Source organism: Pezoporus wallicus, unplaced genomic scaffold (genome assembly GCF_028554395.1).
Source record: "Pezoporus wallicus isolate ANWC-B61680 ecotype Strahan unplaced genomic scaffold, APGP_CSIRO_Pwel_v1 contig_818, whole genome shotgun sequence".
In the NCBI taxonomy this organism is placed as follows: domain Eukaryota; kingdom Metazoa; phylum Chordata; class Aves; order Psittaciformes; family Psittacidae; genus Pezoporus; species Pezoporus wallicus.
Window position 1 is genome coordinate 4,157,176 of NW_026636248.1, and position 23,773 is coordinate 4,180,948.

A 23,773-nucleotide genomic window follows, 5' to 3' on the forward strand; every position below is an offset into this window, starting at 1 on the left:
TGTACCAAGGACTTAAAAATTGTATAGAAGGAATAAACAAATGCCTTGATCAGGAAACTAACACAAGTATCTTTGATCCAACAAACTGAACCTCTTATTCCAATAGAGGAGAACCTCTTGTTCCTTTGAAGATGGCCATATGCTTTCATGATCTTTGTGTGTAGCCACTCTATGCCCTTCTCTAGCGATGTATAAGCTGTATGTGATATAGTAGTACCTAGAAACACTGAATAGCATTCTGGATTGCATTGTGCTGGATACTGCAAAAAAACATCAGAAGGTAATAAATGAAACCCTGAAGTATCTTTCTGCTGCTGATTGATAGATTGCTAGAATTCTGGTTTGTCACCTTCCATTTTTATACTTTCCATAGTAGACATTCTAGTATGATACAGATTTCTTTTAAAGAAACTTGATCTGTGGAGTTTCTGATAGGTGGTGCAGCTCCTGTTGGATCCTGTCAAATTTGTGGGTACAAAGCACCTTCCCCAGTTAAATCCTTGCTGACTAGGTCTCCTCCATTTCTTCCCTTGCCATCTGGAATGTGCTGTGCATTTTTTTTATAACACTTGGCAGGAGGCTGGCAACAAGAAACTTACATTGGCAGAATCCGTGTTCTCTGTGGGGGTGGCTCAGGCAGCACTGAATTAACTTGGAGACTTAAAAATTGAGAAGTATTCATAATAATTTTTGTTGATGGTAAGTAACTAACCCTGCCTTTAGGGCAACTGATGAAATTAGCTTCAAGAACAGGAAAACAGGCTTCTTTGAATGGCCCTTTGAGTTTGTTTCTGTGAAGGCATCCATTTGTCCATTCCACAATAATTCTTCAGCTTACACAGTGCCTTTCTCCTAGGAATCAAGGAAATGCCAGCAGGGACAAATTTAAGAAAAGTCATCACAAGAATTGTTTTGATTCTTACCTGCAGAATATGGGTAAGAGGAGAGAAAGCCTTTATATTTTCATTGCAGCTACCCAGTTTCGTGGCTTGACTCCCAACACAGGATTAAGCCACTTGAACACGTGGTAAATTTACCAGTCTCCAGCATCTGAACATCATTAGAGTGTAAATGATGTGACTATCTTCTCCATATTTCCTGAGATGGAATATATCTCTACATCAGAAATAATTTTCATTAGCCAGCTTTATGTTGTCTTTCACAGTGCCAAGAGGTGACAGAACTAGAAGACAGATCAGTGCCTAATGCTGTCAATCCCTAGCAAAAGGGCCAAGGAGCAAATCTGATCAGCCTGTTGTATTAAACCACTCAAGGATAAGACTAATATAGTGACATGGCTGGGAAACACAAGAAAGTAAAATGCAATTGGTAACTTACCCCAGGGTCTGTCAGGGTACTCACTACAATTATAGATGTGAAGACATATGCTATTGATGGATTTAAGAAAGGAAGGAATCACTCTGTAGATGGGACCTTCAGGAAGAATTTAAAATCTTTATCCAAGGGTATAAAGCAATCCCTCAAAAAAAACTTAGGAAGGGCTGATCCTCATGTCCACAGCCATAAGCAACTATATTGCATATTCTTCCCCTTATATCCAGCAACATTTGAACCAGCATTCCCTGCACATTCAGTGACCAGGGAAATGGTGAGAGCACAGGAGAGAGCACTGGCAAAGTTAACTACAGCAGAGGTAGAAATGCAGGGGATGGAACAAGTGGGACTTCAGCTGTCTATGAAGCATACAAGGAGCTCTCAACTTCCCCAGCAGTAGCTGGCCATTCAGCTGGGGACCTTAGAAGACAAGAACATTGCACATTGTGTAACTGTTGAAATTTCATTATACCATTAGAGCTGATGACAGAATTCACAATTTATTACAGGGCTAGGAAACCAATACAAGCTTTTTGTTATGAGCAAAGCTAAAATCAGACTGGAACTTTTCCCAGAGTATGGGATGAACAAGAGGAGCCTGAAGCTGAGTTGTCACCACCTTCAAATACAGATGACTTAATTAAAATAAAAAGGAACATATCAGATTTGACTGTTTTCTCCCTTACCCCAGAGTCAGCACATTAGAAAGTGAACACCATTTATCTTACTGAGGAAGCACATGTCCAGGTGAATTCCAGGGAGGGGCTGGAGAGGCTTGGTAATGAGCTCTTCTTTGCACAAGTTGGGAGCCTAGTTCCTCCTTAGGCTCTATCTGCTCTCTGCTGCATTAGGATGAAATAGAAGCCTTCAATTGGGTGTAAATACCATTTATTTCCCCACTGAGGTTCCTCTATGCTGCCACAGCAATGCAAGATGCTTTACTGTTGGTCCATACCAGTAAAACAGCAGCAGTAGAAGTACACCAGCCAGGGATGAGGATCATTCCTAGCAAGGATACAGTTACACCAGTATCAGGGCATCTCACACCAGCAGAATTTATTCCACTCCCTCAAACATAATAAGATACCTGTGGAGAAGCACTTTCATCTCTGGACAGATCTGTCCACCCTGAGTATACTATGCACCCCACAGAGGGCAACCTCAAAGCCCTCTTCAAAACCAGCTTCATGACCATACAAGCAGCAAACCAGTACACAGAGTGCTGACACAGCTGAAACATGCAAACCTGAGCATGCCTGGACACATAAAAGAGGTTAGCGGACCATCAAATATGTCTGACAGGCTGCCCGCAAACCAGTCCTGCGGACACGAGATGAGCAGTAGATACATGCTGCTACAGTTAAGATGGTGTACAGGCAAACAGAGGCAAAACTGTAAAAATCACTTAGGATTAGCCAACACATACATCATGGATCAGCACTATAAATTAACTACAACTGATTCTGCAAACAACTTTGAATTACACCTTCCTACAGGAAATACAATTACCCAGTGCAGAGAACCTATTTCTTCAGAGTCACTAAAATCACCAAGTCCCTCTTTGAGCCCTCAGAGTCATGGCTAAGACGCTTGCGTTGGCCCTAGGCAGAGTGAAAGAGTCACACTATTACAAAAGATCCCCTTCATTTTCTCCTTAACATCCTACTCCTGGATGAAGCACAAGCCAGTTTTGTAATAGACAAGTTAATGGACCTGTGTAAAGTGCAGTGACTCTTCACATAAAAAATAAATAAATAAAATCAAAGCAACCCAACACGTGTCAATTTATACTGTATAGAGTTGCCATATGAACTGACAGTTAAGAAAAAAAAAAACACTCAGCAAGTTAATGATTTTCTTTTTTTTTGGCTTTATGTGAAGCATCTACAAAATGAAATCCCATCTGAATCTCAGTTTCACAGCCTTGCCTTATTTAAACAATTCAGCTCCTTTTGTCTCTCATTTGTAGTGCACTCTGTGCGTCACTCTGTGCTGTTTCACTGCCTGTTGCACAATTACAAGTGTGTTCAAACATACAGAAGGCAAGAATAGCTTAGCTTGTTTCGGTTGCCTTACAATCAATACCTCTGCCTCAGGCACCAAAGAATGTATGAGAAAATGAGTTTTCTGTTTTTATAAACTTTGTCTATCTTCAAGCTCACTTTGATCCATTCTTCTGCACAAATGAATAGGGTGGGGCCATTACAGAACAAGTAGAGACAACAACGTTCTGTTAGACTGAATCTCAACAGAGGTGACCACACCAAAGGCCACCTTCTTAATGATTGTGCTTTTATTCTCCAATGCATTTGGAATCTTTATTCTCCCTTCCTGAATTGAGAAAATGCAAGCTTTGTGATATCTGCTTCTTTTCATTTCATACCAGCAATGTTGGGGTTTTTTTGCTTTGATCTGATCCAGTATATGCAATGTTGTGAATGTACTGTCTGCTAAAACAGGAAAAACTATGCAGTTTATGATTGCTGGAAGTGAAAGCTATTTGTGGGGGTGTTTTCTGATAACATGGTAATTTAGACCATATCCTTACTCATAACAACTGGGAGAGAAAGTGTATTACAATACTGAAAACTCTATTAGAGCAGTTTCACCACAAACAACTGTGGTTTACATAAATGAGGATTTACAAACTGAAGGCAGAATCTCAGACTTCTAAAAAGCAGCAAAACCTTTTTTTGAGTGGTTTAGCTACCTTTCAATCCAACAAAAAAACCCACGTTACATCTCCAAGGGTGTGCCAGCCCTTCTGGAAAACCAACACTTTTATCAACTCCATTGATTTGAAAAGATCTCCCTTAAAAAGCAAAGTCTATTTTGACCACCTTTTGGCTGAGATAACAAGAGTTTGCCAGAATGCATACAAAGAGCAAAACATCAAGGAAAACCATAAAGAGGTGGTACAGAACTCCTTTACATCACAAGACATTTTAAATACAGATCTCAGTCTTCAGCCTAAGTCAACACAAAGGGCTCCCATCTCATCCAGCAAAAGGAAGTTTAAATTCTAAAAGGCAGCGTCATTAATCCACTTATAGCTGGCTCCAAGAAATACATCTTTCAGTTTAATCTGCACAAGCACAGCTGTCTACATTCCCTCACCAATACCTCTCCTACAGTTCACTTTGAGATTGAGCTTATTCCCATTGATGTCGTGAAAAATCTCCCTCTGATGTCAGTATGGCCAGGAGGCATTGGCATGCACAGAAATCTAGTGTACTGTGGGTGATTGCTCTATCGTTTGTGCTTTGTTAGATGTTTAGCAGGTATTTTCTGCTCTCCTACCAGTTTCCAATTTCACTTGGATATGTTGCAGTTTTTAATGGAAAATAACTGTATGCTTTGTTGTATTTTTTAAATGTCCAAAGGCTTTTGCATACAAGCATCCTATAAAAATGCATTCATGTTTTATTAACATTAATAATAATGCCACTGCATCAAGAGCAGTCTAAGCTCTACATATAGCCCCAGTTAACATGAGCCACCCAGACTGGATGATTTTTGTCTACTTGTCTACAATGCCAGGAGGTGGTAGTCTCTTCACTGCTAAATTTTACAGGACATGTACTATATGCATTCGTGGTACATATGTCCTGTAGCCTGGGCAAAAAGTATTGCTGCAATTGCCTGTATAATATCAGTGTACAGGTAATTTAAAGACTTACTTTTAATCTAAGGTCTTAATTGAAGTGAATTGAAAGCTACCATCCCAAGGCTGTTAAGCATAATCAAGCCTGTTACTGTTCAGCATGAATTCACACCTAGCTACCTATAAGCTCACACATAGTATTGTATGAAAGAAGATCCAACCTTTGAAAGCAACTCTTGGGTTAAAAGGAGCTAACAGAACTGGCAGGCTATTTGTTGATGAAGTTACGCTATATTTCAAACACAGTTGTTGATTATAGTTATCAAAGACTCCTGCAAACACACACACGTGCTTCCTGGCAGCTGTTTGCTAATTCAAAATCATAAGAATCACTAGAAAGAGGGAGTTTGAGCTTTTAACAAAATCGAATGCCAGGTAGTGTGGGTCAAAAATCAAATCAAGTCCAGAATGCTGACTACAGCTCATCAACGATTTGTGAGATCCCATTACTCTTATTTCCCCCCCCTCCCCTTCATGAGTCTTTGGACAATTGCCGAGTATTTTCAAAAAGGTTCCATGAATTCTAGCATGAATGACAGTTTCTCAGAAAACTTCTGCCAAAGCTGTCTCATTCGCTATTCATTCTTAACCTGAAAAATAAAAATAAATAAATAACGAGCATCAAGAGCACACGAAAAATGGTGTGACCCAGCAGGTAATGCCAACAGCAACAGTTTAAACAGGACCTTCATTAATAGTGCATAGCCTGACAGCTAGTATAGCAAGCTGGGGAGAAGGGAACAGGGATAGACTGGATTTAGGAGTGTTTTGCTGAGAGAAAATGACCTTATACTTCACTATCTCAGCTGCAACTGATCTGGAATTTTGGTCAGATAACACTTCCAATAAGGAAACATAATCCGTCCCCCTAACTGAGCTATTGGAGCCATAGCAGCTACACCAGAGCAGAGGTACTTCTCCCTGACTATGGGACAAGAGTGAATACACAGGAGGTAGGATTCATCTCAGATAACTTCAGATAAATACACTTCCAGTGTGTTGATTTATCTGATCTATTTAACAGTTTGCTTTAGCATGAAATGAATGTCATTCTAGAAATGTCTCTTTCTCTACAGTGACTAAAATGGATCCTAGAGAGACATACTCAGATGAGGATGTCTACATCATAAGATCTGACATTTGATCAGTTGGATCCCAGACAGATGAATGTGCTACAACTTCCCGGGACCATTTCAGAATTAAAATATATATATATATATATTTTTCTACCAGCAACATAAAATTTTGAACTTTTGTTCAAAAATGTTGTTCAAAATTTTGGACCTTTTGTTCCTTGCGAATTTATGACTATTTATTATTTTGCCCCAGTTCAGACTAAATGTAAATTTTTATAAAGAAAAAATACTCTTGCTTTTGCTCAGCCCTTCTTGTAAACGAGTGTTCAACCAGCTGTGTTTTAAAGGGCCTTTAAAGGCTTCACCTGATAAAACCAGTGCAAATTTCTAGTTCATGAAAATGAAGAAATATTTCTCCCAGACAGCACTGGTATTTGGAATATGATCTAAATCTCTCTTCTCTCCAATATCCCACCGTACTAGGAAATACCTGATGACATGTTATCATATAATGGCATATGGACAGGGCCAAAAGTATGAAATATTCTTTGCTGTTTGGTTTCGTCTATAACATGCTTCAACACTAAACCCCGTGGCTAGCCAATCCTCTTTTAAGATGTCATTGCCTTCACTTTGGCTGCTTTCAGATACTGCTTTGAAAGAAGTGGCAGTGCCTTAACACAGCCAGGTGACTAGAACAGAATGCTGAATTCATGGCACCAGTGCGAACAATTTTCAGTGGACTCTGAGTTGAAAGTTACTGAACCAACTGAATCACAAGCATAATCATGATGCTAAAACTGCCCAAAGACAAAACCATCTAGTAACCCTTGCTGTGTTCGCATTTACTTCTGTTAACACTTGCTGCTATGAGGACTCCAGAGTGTGTGTAGAAATGCGTCATAAGCAAATGTTAGTTTACACCACTTTGTGTGGCCCAAATATTATGGTACAAATTTACTCATGGCATAATCATTTTGTTTACACAGTCCTAGAAGTAATTATAATGATCTGATACAGGACAAGAATATAGATCCAAAAAAGGACCAAAATACCCAAATTCCATCAAATCCAAGGCTGTGGATCCATAACACAGTTCAGTTGATACCTTTATTCTACACATGCCTCCATATATGAACTTCAAGTTGTCAGGACACCTGAAGTTCTACGTATGCATGTGCCACAAAGCACCCCACCCTCAACAGCACTGAGTAACTCCCACTTAAGCAAGGCAAAATCCAAAGATTCTTCATTCTTCTGCTCTTCTCTCCTCATTGTTTTGATCTGCCAGGAGTCTGCAGAGCACCCCTACACACTCGGTACCATGTAACAGGCAGTAGCAGCTACTGTTTTCTTTGTAGTGCCATATCATTCTTAATTCATTTGTCAGGCCACTGCCACCACCATGCTAGAGCCAGCCACAGAGAGTTCAAATGCACATTATTCATCTGCCATGCAATCCCCCCCAGTCCCTGAAGTATACCCTGTTGTTCTTTTCTCTCACTCAAATTGTTTCACTGGCCAGAACTGAAAGCCCTCACCTTCCTCTTACATGAGGAAGGAAATCTTGAAGACAGGTTCCTACCCTATGCATGGCAAAAACGTTTTGAATGAAATGGCCCTTGAAGAGGGAAGTCACTGTGCTTCTTGGAAGCACTGTCTTACTCTTGGTTTCCAGCCTAGTTCACCTTTAGTTCTCTTTAATTCCACAGCAGGGTCAGTATCTGCGCTGCAGAGGGCAGATAGGCACATTATTTAGGAAACTCTCTGGGAGGTGAGTTTGAGTTCCCTCAGGCAAAAGCAATAACTGAGCAAGATTTCCCACAACCTGGGGGAGTACTTTAATCACTAGGCTCCTGTTCAAAAGGCCACCTCCACCTACACTTCTGCCATGTTTCAGAGAAGAAGAGACAAGCTCTGTTTTTGGAATGAAGAGTGTAACAGGTAGCTACGTGCTGGTAAAAATCCCACAGTATCCTCAGCATTTCCTAATAGAAAGCTGACTACCTGATCCTGATGTGCCTTGCTCTTCCCACATACTTGTATGGGGCCAAGGCACTTGACAGAGGTGTCTGCTTACCTTGGACCAGCCACATAAAAGCTCGGCAATATAACACTCAGTGTTGCAGCATCAAAGCCCCACTTTGGATCAAGCCTGAGGGTGCTACCAGAGGTAATTTACAATGTCAGGACTTAAAACTGTATGCGATGCTCATTATTGTAACAACTGACTCTAGTCTAACAAAAGCAGCAATGCCACAATAGTTACTGTTAAGCAATTTAATTGATCTAGACATTTATACAGAACCATTTACCTGCTGGGGCTCTAGGCAGAGACTAAGCTACCCTTTTTTTCATTCCCACATTAGATGACTTATAATTTCTTAATTCAGCCTGAAGGGATGTCCCAGGCTTTGAGGCCTTCAGTGGCTATTCTGGTTGCTCATGTCCAAAACTGACTGCATGCATATTGGTATATTGTGCTAGTCACCACAGATGACACCCTTTATTTTTGGATGCAAACACTTTACCTTAATTGTGTATGCAAGTAATTGGTCTTTGAGGTTCACCTTACTTCACCTCCAAAGATTTAGTGAGGTAATACGGTTTAGTGAACTCCAAAAATTGTTGTGAGGTACCTTGAAATAGTATGGTCTTCTGCCCTTCCTGCCCCTCACCCCTCTCCCACTAGTTCTATAAGCAAAGCCAGTGAATTCACAAGTCTAATAGGGAACACTAACAGTAATCCCAGTTGAAATTGTTTAACTTGCATTTTCCTCTGAAGAACCGAGATGACAAACAGCAGGCTGGTCTATGGGCCAGGTAGGAAAACCTTTTGATTTTCTCAAATAAACACAATAAAATCTAGTTTTTACACATCACTCCAAACTACTGAATTTGTTCCCTAATACTAGTCCCCCAGACTATCTACCTGTAACCTACATTAGAGTCAATGGGAAGAGTGAGCATGCAGCATCAAGGAGGACTGCTGCATTTCCAGCTAGAAGTCTGAATGAGATAAAGAGGTCTTACTCTATTTAACACTGATTTTGTGAACAGTCAACCACTGCTGTACATAAAAGACACCAGCCAACCAATGAATTACTCCAGTGAGCCAGCTAGGTGGATTAACTCATTTTCAAGAGTTAGGTACAAATTAAAAGCTAGCAACTACAGATGAGACTTAAGGGATGAAACAAGTGTCTTGGTTACTTGAGCTCTGCACTAAACAAATACTAGGAGAGCTTACAGCCAAAGAAATTAAAAGGCACTACTGCACACTCTGACTATTCGTAGAGCTCTTGCACCTGTTTGATTCCATTTATTTTCCCCTCCTGGCAGCATTGGATTCTATGTGTGTACTTTATGTGTACACGGAAATCATAAAAGGAGAACATATATTGCAGTAATAATAACCAAATAATCTTGGACACTAAGTAGTATGTCTGAAATATTCTAACATCAGTTAAAGTTTCTGTTGTGCAAGTTCCTAGCACCTTTGTGGGTAGAAATTAACATCTTTAGACCCATTCTTTGGATATAGGATATTAATGTTTTTGGAAGTCAAACATGAGCAACTTATACTTCCTTCCCTCTAAAAATAAATACAACTTCTAGGTAGTCTTGTGGGTGGGGGTAGACTCATCTCTTTTCATGACATAGTTAAACTGGATAGCACCTTTCTACATTTACATGTTCTTTCTTGCTTTTAATAGCTGCTTACACAGACATACTAATAAAAAATTACATATAGCTGAAAATCTGAAGTCACTTCCTCCCCTTGTCTGTTGATGCAGTGGCAGAACAACAGATGGTTGAAATTACAGAACTGCTTGAAGATGTAGGAGAGCATGTTAGAGAAGGAAAACAGACGGCATTTCCTTCGGAGAAAAAAGAAAAACAAAACAACAACTTTCCTCTCAGCAAACCAATGAACAAACCTAGGCTACTAAGGATTAAATCCAAGTTATTACCCACTAAAACCAGATCAGGCATTCAACTTTTGTGAGTAGAGATCCATGCTTTCCCTCCCCCTGCCAGGATCAGTTTGTCACATTTCTGTAGCGCTTAAAAAATAACAGTCTAAAATAAACAAATAATTTCCTTCCAGTAGCTATACTGAATCAAGCACACCCATGCTGTAAATCATTTAACGTCGACCAGATTTATAGTTGGGGTGAATTAGATCCAGAATGTTTCATTCCCCATGTTCCTACCAAATAAGCTATATGCAAAGATACGTTGGCACAAAGTATGGCAACTCTTCCAATCCTGTTGACTGATACCACATTCATCCTATTGTTAGTGATGACATATCTAAGGAGAAAAACAAAGACACATTACATGTATTATTAAAGTATGAGATCATCACTGTGGATGGACAAATTTGTAATTTCCCTGCCTTTTCTCTCTTCATCTTCACATAAGGTGCCTCCTTCCATCTTTCTACTTAGCTGTGTTCCCAGCTCTTGAACTTTCTTTTTACTGAATTCTTATTCGGTATAATAACCTGATTACAACTGTCATGACCAGATGACATTTTGGGTTTGTTGTTTTTTTTTAATAACATTGCACTTCATTATATGGCATTTAAAATTCTGATAAAAAATGCGTCCAAGTTTTAACTAAACCTCCCTCACTCCTTTAGCCCCTTTTTCAGCACCAAAATTTTTGAGACAGCTTCTGAAACATTTCCTACATGTCCTTGGTTTCCTCCTTTGAACTCCTAAGCACACACACACTTGGCTGAAACTTAAAGAGTTTTGGCACCTCTGGTAATTCTGAGAAGTAACTCCATAAGCAACTTCTCACACTCCATAAGGGTGGCGTGAGAAGTCACCTGCAGTAGCTCTCGTGTTTTCCTTGCTCTAGCCAGTATATGCGACACAAAAGCAAACCAAACAAACTTTTTCATGTGAGCATCTGAGTGCACAAAAGTCCAATGGAAATTGGCCACTGATACCTGTGGAACAAGAACAGGGATAACTCAATTTAATATATAAATCATGAGCTACTGGTCAATCCCCCTGGGTGCAGAAAAAGCTGCTGACCTCTGAAGTATAGGGGAAACAAAATCACTTTGATATTGATGAGTGCTGGATGCCTAATAACCAATGACATAAGCCTCATTCACTCACACCACACAAAATAGAGGAACAATAAAGGACAGCTGGGGCTACTGAAAAAGATCCAAGGTTCCAAGTAACCCATGCTCAACGTTGACTGCTGAAGCTAATGCTCATTAAAACTATTTATACTACTTGCAACTATTGCAGAGCAGACAGTGCAGGTGATTGCTTAAAAAAAAATCTTTGTCATCACTTGAGACAGTGACCAAAGCTAGTCTTCTGTCTCCAGGATAATCACAGTAAAACTGCACAGAGGGTATGCAGTTTGTATTCAGAAGGCAAAAGAGATACTGCAAAAGTCTTGACTCAGAATGCATGAATCTTTCACAGTTCCAGATTTTGTAAGCTTCTGAGTAATGTTTGTGTCTACAAAACTTGTTTGACTACAATAGACCTTATTTTTGTAACTCAATCCTGTATTTTCTGCAGAGGTGGTTCAATTAAAAGAGGAAGAGAAAAATCAACATTTTTCTACATGAATGAAAGACATCAAAGTAAATAGAATAAGATGATCTACTTCACTTACCTCCAGAAGCTAATCTTCTACAATGCATGGTACTCTTTGAAGATGTGTCTGGCACACTGCATTTCCTCCTATTATCTTTTTTATGTCGATTCCTCACAATGACTAATGCCTGTTCCATTTTTCACATATTTTCTCTTTTTTTCTGCCTCACACCTTTTTGCAAGCACTTTCTCATTTCTCTTGGAACACAATTCAGCATCAAACTCCCTCAAAACCAATAGTATTCAAGGGCTGTCATATCATTGCTCCCAAATAGTACCACCATTACAGGTTTCATTCCAGCAGAAGGATTTAGCCTGCTACAGTCAAGCTCAGCTAACTCCAAAAGGAAATAGAAAAGAAGCTGTTTCTCCCACAGACCCTTTCTTTTTCATAGAGTATGCTACTAGGAGGCTGTGAAAACTTCATCACAAATTTCTCACCACCCTCATGCAGCATGCAGAGGGACTTTGCCTGCCGTTAGTCCAGGAGACCCAATTCCATCTTTGTGCTTGGTGAGTTTTCAAAGCAGTAATTTTTGGCTTTCTCACATTGTCATGCTTTTCTAAGGGGCTCTTTCTAATGTCTGCAATGGCTACTTCACTGTATTTTTCCTTAGCTGCCCTCTGCTCTTCACCCATTTGTAAAAGTTATCAAAACATTGACAACAGTAATGCTATCAAACTGTCTTAACTACCTACTATATCAGCCAATATTGCCTTACTTCCACTTATAATTCTCCCTTTTCATCGTATCTTGCACAGATGGGAATCCACCAGTGAGCACATTATAACTAAGCATACATTTAATACATGTTATAATGTAACACAAAGCTGCCATATGAAATATCTGGAATCAGTAGGGACACCCCAAAAGTCTGTCCCCGCCTCCTCATCCCCCATCAAGTGCAACAGAAAGTGGAGTTTAACCATAGTTGGATTACTTGCAGTCTGAAAAGCCACATTTGAGGCTTTATTAATAACATTTTAGTAATTCTAAACTTGAAGAGAACATTTTAGGTTTTTATTTTATATTTATTAATGTACAGCTTCATGTTGAAAACTACACATAGCCCCCCTACCATGAATGACAAAATGCATTTAAAAAAAAAATCAGGGTGCAAAAATTAATAGGATTGAGAGCATCAGGCTTATGGTTGCTTGTGCAAATTCATGCAAGCCTTCCTTGCGTGTATTCATTCTGCAATGACATGATGACAGGTGATTTTCCCCAGGACCTCTGCCTCTTTAACACAAAACACTTAAAACACAACCTCTTACAACAACACTAAAACCAGCATTCATGAATGGCTTCACACGCTTCTCTGTTGTATTTGTCATTAAAGTATCTAAGCACTTTCAGGGCAAGGAGAGGGGAAACCCCAAGCAACAAAGAAATTCTCATTAATTCATTATCATAAAACATCTTTCCTTTGAGAAAGAAAGAACTACCTTACCCCTATCATATAGACCAGAGCTGAGACATTGGTATATCTCAAAGTTGCCCTCTAATTTTGCATTCCATGCTCATAATCTATTTTTTCCCAGATTTTCGTAAAGCTGCCAATGTTTAAAGCTTAACTCTTACTGACATACTGACTACTCCAATGCAGTATTCAATCGCATGGACCTCTAAACATCTCGTGCTATGGTCCATCTCTGCTCTAAATGTGATGGAAACCCACTAGAAGAGTGGGCATGCAATCACGTGATTAGAAATTATTTCTGAATGAACACCATGGTCCTGCTGTAGCACTACACTGACAGCCCTTATTCAAACATGCTGTAAATTCTCAACACTTAACTTTGCAACACTACATCTTTTTAATACATCTCAGATCAGTCCAGCTTCCCAAGTTAAGATTCAGCCTTTGCTCAATAGCAAAGGACTCAGTGAAAAAAACAGTGTATTTTCCTCCTTACATCATTCTCAGAAATGGTTGAACCATTTTTCACCAAGAGCTCCTCAAAAATAACAACAATCTAATCTGCCAAATAGCTGGCATGGAAAATCCAAGCCCAGGTGGTTTAAACTTTGGCAATGTTATCAGCAATTGCAACAAAAGTCACGTAATGAAAAAGTTAGTCAGCCTTAATTGTCTGTGTCATTACCAGGTCTGCCTGCAATAACATGGTAGCTCAGTCTCCTGGCCTCTTCTAGATGACGCTTGACTTACAATTCTGTGGGAATTTTTAATGTGTTACTATATGTTTATGTATATCTGTCATCATTTCATTATGAGATAAAAATTATATCCCCATTTATACTCCAATCAAAAATAATGGCCTGAGAATACACATTGTTATTGCTGCAAATTGTAAATCATGCAATAAAAAGAAGGCAAATTATCAAACTAAAATTGCTCTAAAAGAAGGATCCCATTTTGTCACACAAGCAATTACGGTCTTCAAATCTTTCCAGTGTTTAGACATCTACATGGAATGTGGCAATTTCAGGGAACAAGTGGGATTTGCTAGTCAGCATCTCATAAAACATACAGGTAGTGATGACTGTGAGGCAACAAAAAGCTGTTATCCCAACTACAGATGGAGCACAGCGGCACAGGAAAATTAAATTGACAAAGCTCACTGGTGAAGGTTGTGGCAGAGCAAAGAAAAAAACCTGATGTTCTTCAGTCCCACATTAGCTCCTTAAGCATCAGCCAGCCTTTACCCCCATAACATGTGTAGGTCTCAGATTTTATTGAGATGTATTTGATTTTCAAAAACTGTAGACAAAAGCTAAAATATATGCTATACCTTCACTGAAAAATTAGAAGAACTGAAAGAAAATAGCATTTGAAATCCTCTGACGTTTTACATAAACCTGCCTCTTGGACAGAGGATGGCCGTTCCTGCTGGGTTTTGGCACAATATGATAAATTGATTAATCTCAGCCTAGTAGTCAAGTTGATTCAAAGAGGTCAAAACAGTAATTCCTTACATTTAGCACCCTAACGACTTAATTATAGAGGCTAGCATTATGACATTGCTGGTGTTAAAGTCTGAGTGCACCTCCATCCTCCCACAGGAGTGGAAACATATACACATTACCTTTCCTGGAATGCTTTTGCTTCCTTTTGGATAACTGCCTTTCATCATGTTCAGATCTCAAGCAACTTGAAAAGCCAGCAGTGTTGCTAGAGAAAACTGAAGTTAAAACTAAGCTCCCTTCTCCTTTTGCATGGTGGGAATAGCAAGACAAAGAGTTTCATTGGATTTTTTAACAATATCAAATCACTCCATTAAAAAGTTATGATAATCTCTAAAGAAATTAAGAGTGTTTCAGTATCTGGCATTTCCCAATTGTTTGTTTAAAGGGCAAGTCTGCAGCAGGTTGTTTTGATTTTTCTAGGTTTGGTTTTTTTGTCTCTGCCATTTCATCACATTTACAGCTTCCTGCAAATGTGTTTTGTACATGCAACTGTTAGTTTAGATTTTTAGCACACAAGGCCCCTCCACCCACAGCAAAAAGATAGAAGTATGATATTGAACAAGTAAAACACAGATACAAACACTGCAAACAGCTATGCAGCCACTGGACCAGTATTCTTCTTGGGATTTGTACTGGGTCTGCCTAGGATGGAGTTAACTTCCTCTAAAGTGGCCCATGCTGTTCCATACTTTTGCATCTGTGGCTAAAAGCGTTGATGATGCACCAATGTTTTGGTTGCTAAACAGTGCTTACACAGCATCAAGTCTTTCTTTCATCCCCACAAAGCAAGTAAACTGCAGATGGGCAAGACTTAGGAGGGCACATAGCCAGGAGAGCTGATGCCAGCTGACCAAAGGAATGGCCCCTACTGTATAACACCAGGTTCAGCAATAAAAGTTTAGGAAAAAGGAGAAGGACGTGGGCTGTTCATAGTTATGGCACTTGCCTTCTCAAGCAACTGTTACTTGTGCTAAGGCCCTGCTTCCCAGGAAGAGAATACTGAACACCTGCCTGCTGTTGGGAAGCAGTAAATAAATTCCCTTTTCCTTTGCTTTCACACTCAGTTTTTGCTTTCCTTATTAAGCTGTCATTAACTTGATGTACAAGTCTTTTCATCTTCTTTCTTTTTTCTCCCCATCACAGAGGAGAGAGAGGGGTGAAGAAGAGGTTGAGTGGGTATTGAGCTGCTGGCCAGCATCAACCCACCACAGGATCCCATGTAATAGTGTGACCCATCTGACATTTCTCTTAGACTAGGCATATGCATCTCTTCAGCACAGCAAAGCAGAGATCTAAAGAAGATACCTTGTCATTTTCTGCTGCCCATAGCATGTGGTACAGAATGATTTTTAAACAAAAAAGAAAAAAAATGGAAAAATCAGACAGCTCACTCTCATCCCTGTAAGCTCTTCAAAATGGACAAAGTTGACAACTGCTGTGCAGTAATATGCACATTTTACTGTCTCCCAAAGAAAACTAGAGTTGTCAGAGATGCAGGAGCAGCCTTTGCCCTACGAACTATCCACACCATCTGCACATTTCCTTCTCAAACAGAGCATTGTTTTCCTTACAAGAAACAACATCTTTCAAAAAACCTTCAACATATAGCCCAATGGTTATATCTCCGAGTAGCTATATGCATTTTCCTGTATTAAACAGACTGTCCCACCAGGCTCCCTCTCTTTTAACACCTGATGGTTTCACTTCCTGATAAGATACAGTAGTTCGTTATAGGAGAGAAACATTTGGCCAGAAACCTCAACTCCAACATATAATAGGGCACATGAGATATGAGATACCTGCCTTCACATTCCCTAAGGACTCACAACAATCCTGACATAACATTTTCTATGTGCAGTCAACTTGCTGTTATTATCTGAAAACCAAAACTCTCAGATTTCTAGCCATTTTGTTTGGAGAAACATGAAAATTCCCAGAACAGCCAAGTCTCCATGTGTTTTAATTAAAACCTTTCATCATCTTTCTCCGATTCTTGCTCCCCCCCCCCCCCACCTTAAAACAACAAAAAAAAGTGAAGATAATATTCCAAGTCTCACCTAAATGCCAACTAAGAAGCTTGGTTAGTTTCAGATTCTGCTTTTTCCCTTGTTTGCTGACACTAAAGCTCAAATTGATAGCTTCTAGCACTTATTACAAGTTCCAAGCAGCTTTTGCAAGTAACATCTTATGCATAGCGTATAGCCTTTATCTAGCCAATCTGTTCTCTACCAGTTCCAATTAAATTCTTATCTATATTCTTACAAGGAAAAAGAAAATCCTGTGAGTTATACCACATGGAGATATGCTCTAGACAAAGTTGGCTGTGCTACGACATTCCAAGATTAACCCATACCACATAGAATCATAGAATAGTTAGGGTTGGAAAGGACCTTAAGATCATCTAGTTCCAACCCCCCTGCCATGGAGGTTGGAACACCTCACACTAAACCATGTCACCCAAGGCTCTGTCCAACCTGGCCTCGGACACTGCCAGGGATGGAGCGTTCACAGCTTCTTTGGGCAACCCATTCCAGTGCCTCACCACCCTCACAGTAAAGAACTTCCTCCTTATATCTAACCTGAACTTCCCCTATTAGAGTTTAAACCCATTTCCCCTTGTCCTATCACTACAGTCCCTTATGAAGAGTCCCTCCCCAGCATCCTTGTACACCTCCTTCAGACAGTGGAGGGCTGCTATGACATCTTCTGTGCTGTGCAGGTACTGCCCTGTGGTACTCCTCTTTTAACAACTCATACAGACAGTTGGGTATACCAGTGAGATAGGTCTACGTGGACTGCAATCATGTTACATGATGAGGAAGTTATCTGTATACATGGCACCATGATAGAATTGCATCTTAAAATTCAAAAGGCATCATAAGCCTTTGGCAGTCTTATCTTCTCTGTTGTTTCCTTTTCTCCATAAAAAAATAGAAAAGTAAAACAACAAAATACTAAAAAGAATCTAATAAACTTGTTCTTTTTGGTTCCTCAGGGCAAAATCATCTGCTCCTACATCATTCTTCACAGATATTTACCTACATTTTCTAAAAGATTTCCACTCACAGAAACTCACCTACTTCTCCAGGCAATCACTATCCTTATCACTACAAATTATTCCTGAATATCCACTCTATTATCTCACATACTGCAATTAGAGCCAGTTAGGATTATACTAGATACAATTATCTTCTGATTAGTCTTCTCTGTACCAGAGCTTTTTATATATTTGAGGATCCTTATTAAATCTTTCTCCCTCTGAAATCCTCCATTCTTCAGGAAACAGCAAAAAAAAAAACAAAAAAAAACCAAAACAAACACCACAATTCAGTCAAGCTCTCCTTACCATTAGATTTTCCAGACTTTTGACCATTCCCTTGTTCACTTTGGATTCTCCCCAGTGAGCTCACATCCTATTAGAAAGGCACAGCCCTAAATCAGATCCAGTGCTCCAGCTGATGCCTTATCAGCATTGAGTGAAATAGGATTACTTCATGTGTCTTGTCAGCTACATTCCTGTTGTATGTCCCGGGCTGGTAATTTTATTTATTTATTTATTTTAAACAGCATTCCCAAATCATGTTCACACCTGCCAGGCTTTTTCCTGAAGAAGTATTTCCCAGCTACTTACTCATACAAACTGATGACTTGGTGACATTCTTTGCTGAAGTAACACAACTAAAGGGCAAACTATCTCTGGTCAAAGCCTTGATGGAGAGGTATTGGAGAGCTCCAAAGTGTTACTTTTGTGTGCCCTGAGTGGTTCTGGATTAGGTTTGGGTTTTGGGGTTTTTTTTTGGTTTTTTTTTTTTTTGCTTTCTTTTGTTTGGCTCATTGTTGTGTTTTAGTGGTTTTGTTGTTGTTTTGTTTTGAACAAAGCTGGTGGACAGAAGACAGATCATCCCATCCAGTAAGGACTCTTGCTGACTACAACATATTTTCATATCCACCATGTGGTCAGTCACTAACACGAGGGCACGGGCACTGTGTCTCTCAGCTCATCTTTGGTGGCTACGTTCCCTGTGCTCTGACAGAGCTATTTTTTGCTGACCGTCTGTATACAAGTTGCTCTTCCTTTGTACAATCCTTTTACTTGCACCGTAAATGAACATATGACCCAACAGAATTATCATACATGGTTTTAAAGTGCTAGTCCAGTGGTGCCAAGCTTCCTAGATCTGAAAAGATGGTCCTTTTTATTTAGACTGACCAACATAATTTAGTCTGACCAACACGATCTGAAGTGATAGTCCTCTTCATTTATACTGACCAACATAGCTACTGTGTATTTGTACTACCACTAATGGACTTTTATTGTTTAAGAACTCCATGGGTTGATGACCTGGAGATCTAAGATAAAATTTGGTTTTCATGGCCATTCCTGAATTTCAATGCACAGGACCAATGCAGAGGAGAGACAGAAGCCTAAGGAGAGAGCCCTTTTGTCTGTAAACACAAAGTCAGAACTGGTTCACAGGACCAATTGATGCTTACAACCAAAGCTGCTGGATTGTCTCAAGTTAATACAAGGTCATTCCACTCACCTCTGTAGGGTTTAGGCTGAGCCTGTGCTTACCAATGCACCTCCAGGGCTCCAGTTCTGCCTGTAGCTTTGACTCCTCTGTAAGTTTTGCACCTCTATTGCTGGACACTCTACACACCTGGGTCTTAGGTGGAGACTTCACAGCATTTTTCAGTTAGAGAAGTTTAACATCTCTAGGTATTATCAGGCTGGTCTTGCAGGGCAGAAGCTTTTGAACATCATTAAAGATGCTCAAGAACAAATGGCTTCAAGAGATTTTTCAGACAGCCCTGCTCAATAGATTTGAGTTGCAGAAGATGACAGCATAGTTTACCAGCATGAAAATGGGGGGGGGGGGGGGGGGGGGGGAACGACACACGACTTATTTCATAACAGGAAAACTTGTTTGTTCTTAGGCGGCCTTCCTGTGTCAGAATGGATACCAGAAAGTCTTTTTCTTTTCAAGAGAGCTGTGCCATGAAACCAAAAGAATCCTCCCTGTTTATCAAGCCGCAGAAAATAACCAATGACTTCAAATACTTCTTTAATCTCTACCATACCTACAGAAGGCTTTTCTTTTTACACATTTCAGCTGGTTTATTGCATAAATATTATGTTAGTAGTCATTCTTCAGTGTGTAGGTGGGATCGCCAGTAGGCAGAGACAGTGATAAATGAGCCTCCAGGTGTTGCTGCTCTTTTTAGAAAACCCTTTAACAAGCAGTTATGAAAATTGAGGTCATTTTGCAAACTTGTAAGAGTTACAGTAAGTTGTTTCACAGACACTTCTTTTTTAAAGAGTTGCTGTCAAAGTTGGTGATCCCAGAGTGGGTTGTATCTTTCTACCTCATGTTGTTTACAAAACCTAGATAACTATTTATATGCATTTAGTTTTAAGGATCCATTAAAGAGGTCAGGGCTGGGGATTATTGGAGCAATGTTTTCACTAATTTATTTTCTGGCTACAAGAAAGCAAATCTTGCAGTCTTGAACCCTCCAACAACCATTCTGCACACCTGATGACAGCAAGCAGATGATAATCTATTTTGTTAAGGTAATTATTGTAAACACCAAGAAGTCAGGAGAGAGGCTGCACAGCTCAAGAGATAAGAGTCTAAAGCCGTTCTCCTTCAGACTGAAGATCCTACCAACAACCAGGCTGAACAGGTTCATTCAAGTATCCAACCTACACGAAAGCGTCCTTACCACCATCAGCATCCATCAAACCTAGTAGTAACTGGCTTGCTGATTGACAAGGCTCCACTGGGAAAGAGAGGACTAAGCCCAATCACCTGGCAGGGAGGAGCGGCGGGCTCTGTCAGTCCCAACACAGGCACCAGTGCTGAACTGAAGCTCTTCTCATTGCAGTGGTTCTGCAGACAGAAGATTGCTGGCAGCTTTCCTGCATATCAAATGGATGCAAACTATTCTGTGAAGCACACCAAAAGAAAGGGAGGAAAAACAGTACTTCAAAGCTTGTTCAAAGCACTGTGCTACTGTCCTTATCAACACCATCCTTTGGCATGGGGAAAGGTGCTGAGAGTGGGTAATTCCAGGCAACCACCACCCAAAATACCATTCTGAATTCCAGACGCTCCTGTGACAGCACTTGGAATCAGGTAGCAAAGAGGAGAGGTCTTTCACAGGCAGGATTAGCACTGAAGGCCTCATTTCTCAGGGTGGAATAAAAGCCATATTGAAGGAGCAGAGCTGTGGAAAACCGTTTGGCATTTCATAACCAAGTCCCCCACCTTCACACTTAAGTAATATTTTATCGTCTAGCATCATGTCTTGGCACAGAATTCCACAGGCTGAGACTCTTTTGTAATTCTTGTGCTCTACAATGTTTTTGACCCCCCCAAAGACACCTCTGTCCAAAGGTGGAACACAAACAAGCTCCATTCTGAGTCATAAAAACATAACACATGCGTAAGTGCACGCAATAATCTTGGTATAATTTGCCCCTTAGTCATTGTCTAGTCCTATTATGTAAATCTGAAACATGCATTTTTGAAAATAAAGGGTTTCAGTAAAATAATTACTGTTGTAATCCTGGAACCACACCTAATAAACAGTTTAGCAATCAACTGGCTCCATATATTTGAAAGCTATAAACAGTAAGGGCCAAAATCTCAGCTGCTGGTGTAAATTAGTACAGTTTGACTAAATCAAATTAGCAGTTTGATTGACTTCAATTAAGCTACACTAATTTACAGTAGGCTGTCATCTTTTCTTTATGTGTATGCATTTCAGAGCATGTGTATGTGTATATGACTTTTTTCTGTACTCTAGGGAGATGGCGATCTTTAGCACAATAATCTTATTCCTCTCTCTGCATATGTTGATTTGTGAAACCTAAGTACGGCTTTTGGCACTATGAGGAGAGGAACTGAAGGACCACCAGAAAAGAAAGAACTGATGATTACAATCCAATAATTTCAACAAACTCCCATTCGTTTTCTTAATAAGAAATTTGCTTGACTATAGGAGACAGCCTGAGACTGCCCTTAGCAAGCTTCATTTCAAGCAGTCCTAGAAATTATTATCCATTTACAGTTTTTGCGCAATTTGGAATAATAGCTGATTTTTTTTAAAAGCAATTTTGCTGCCTTCACTATTTTCTACGACAGATCTCTACCTGACTTTTTATGCATCTCCTTCATCCATGACATGACTTTGTTTCTATTGTAAGACCAAATCTTATTTCAACCATTTTTAACAGCATAAAGTCTGGTCATTAGAAAGATCAGATGACCGAGACCTCCTTCTCCTTTTCAAAAAAGAGCCACTTATTGCACTTTCATTCTAAGCTTTAGGAAACATGTGGATCCTTACCATTATCCTGAGGTTGCAGGCTGGATAACTGGGGCCCAGAGTTAAATGATGTGCTCAGGCCAAGGAGCAGAAGAGCTAAGAATTCATATTAAGAAAAACTCTTGTGCACTAGCCACGAACCAAAGCCACGATTTTCCCTCAGATCATACTTAGCCCATTACATTGACAAAATAAAAACGTAATTCCACTGTAATTGCTTGCTGGTATTCTGTCAGGACTTTTATCACAGGTACAGGAACCCAAGGAGGAAGTGAAAGTGGGGGGAAAAGGTTGAGGTCTGAAACATACATTGTATCTAGGTGACATGTGGGAGAGTCTCCTTCTAAATGTCTTTTATTAGAAAAGCAACAATATTGCTAATGAAAAAAACACATAAGGAGATAAAACAAATCCCACATGGCTAACAAAAGCAGAATCAGAGTGAGAAAATGCAACTTTGATCTAATTTTTTCCAAAGCCATTCAGAAAAATTGCTTGCATGTATATAATCTGGAAGGAGAGAATGTAAAGGCACCTAGAGGAATTTTGTTATTGAGAACTACAAGGATGAAGGCACACCTCTCCTTCGGGGTTTAGGACAAGAACAGGGGTGGAAGTGGTAGAGCAATAAAACTGCCAGCATGGCCAGACCATTGCTGCCACTCTTCCAGCAGACACAAAGGAACACATCTGCTATCTTGGATTTCCACTGCACAAGCACAACACCCTCCTGAACACCAACCAAGATGCACAAACACTGTAGCTAGCAGCAAACAGGGAAAGCAGCTGCCCTTGGGAGGAAGCAGGCATCCTGATGAGGAGAGCCAGGCTTGCCCCTGCTCACACTCTGGAGGCTGGTGCCAGTGGCCATACGCATCCTGGATCCAACTTGGATTTCATTTTTCTGGAAGATGCAGCTAACCAGAGCTATGGCTCTTAACACAATTCACAAGGTCAGAAAGAAACAACCCCTTCTATACTGAAGGGGAGCCAAAACCAGAGACTGGGTCCAGCAGCTGCCGTTTGTTACTGCGTTACTATTGATCACATTTCTGAGTCTAAACAACATATGCCGCTAACGTGCCAGCGCACAGAAAGAGCTTGGTTCAGTAGACTTCATCTCTCTGGTTCATTTCACCTCTTTGATCTGTCAGAAACACACTGGTTTGACTGCAATGCCCAAATAATATCTGCCATCTTGAAGCATGTGGAGGAACATGTCTCTTTCTCATCACTTTTTCTTTACAGACATAAGCCTAAGGAGGGGTTTACCTTACAATGTCTGTCATTTCATGATTGCTGTTGAGTAACAAGTAACAAACGTGAAAAGCTTTAGTTGTGAGCACAGCATAGGGCTTTGACCCAAAGAAAAGATTGTTCTGTATGTTCTTGCTACTGCAATATTTCCATGCTTTTAAAAGCATGTGGCAGGACAATGAGGAAAACATTGTCTTCTGCTTGCCCACATTTAATATTATCTTTCAAAGCTTGGGGCATACTGCATTATTGACTAATAGCATTAAAGCAAGCACTAACATTAAAAGAAAAAAAAATCATTCATATATTTTGATAAAAACCTGATTTCCATATGATCTTTCACTTGGTTTATGCTATCTGTCACAAATCCTAACAAGTTTAAGGGTGGGAGTATTTGCAAAAACAGACAGTCCTTATGCAAAGCATAGTAACTGCTTAAGGAATAATACCTCTGAATAAATATACATGATAGCACATTCTTTAGTCTGTGAACATAGCTGAACCGTAAGACTGCACATAAATGGTCAAACTTTGACCA

At 39.9% G+C, this 23,773-nt stretch overlaps 1 long non-coding RNA gene across 1 annotated transcript in view; it reads right to left on the bottom strand.

The window, feature by feature from the left end:
* Window positions 1-23,773, bottom strand: part of LOC130593883 (uncharacterized) — a 158,801-nt gene that overhangs the window by 132,337 nt on the left and 2,691 nt on the right. Inside the window, exon 2 of the long non-coding RNA XR_008970908.1 lies at window positions 20,371-20,593. This is a non-coding gene — a long non-coding RNA (uncharacterized LOC130593883). The remainder of the gene's footprint in view (window positions 1-20,370; window positions 20,594-23,773) is intronic.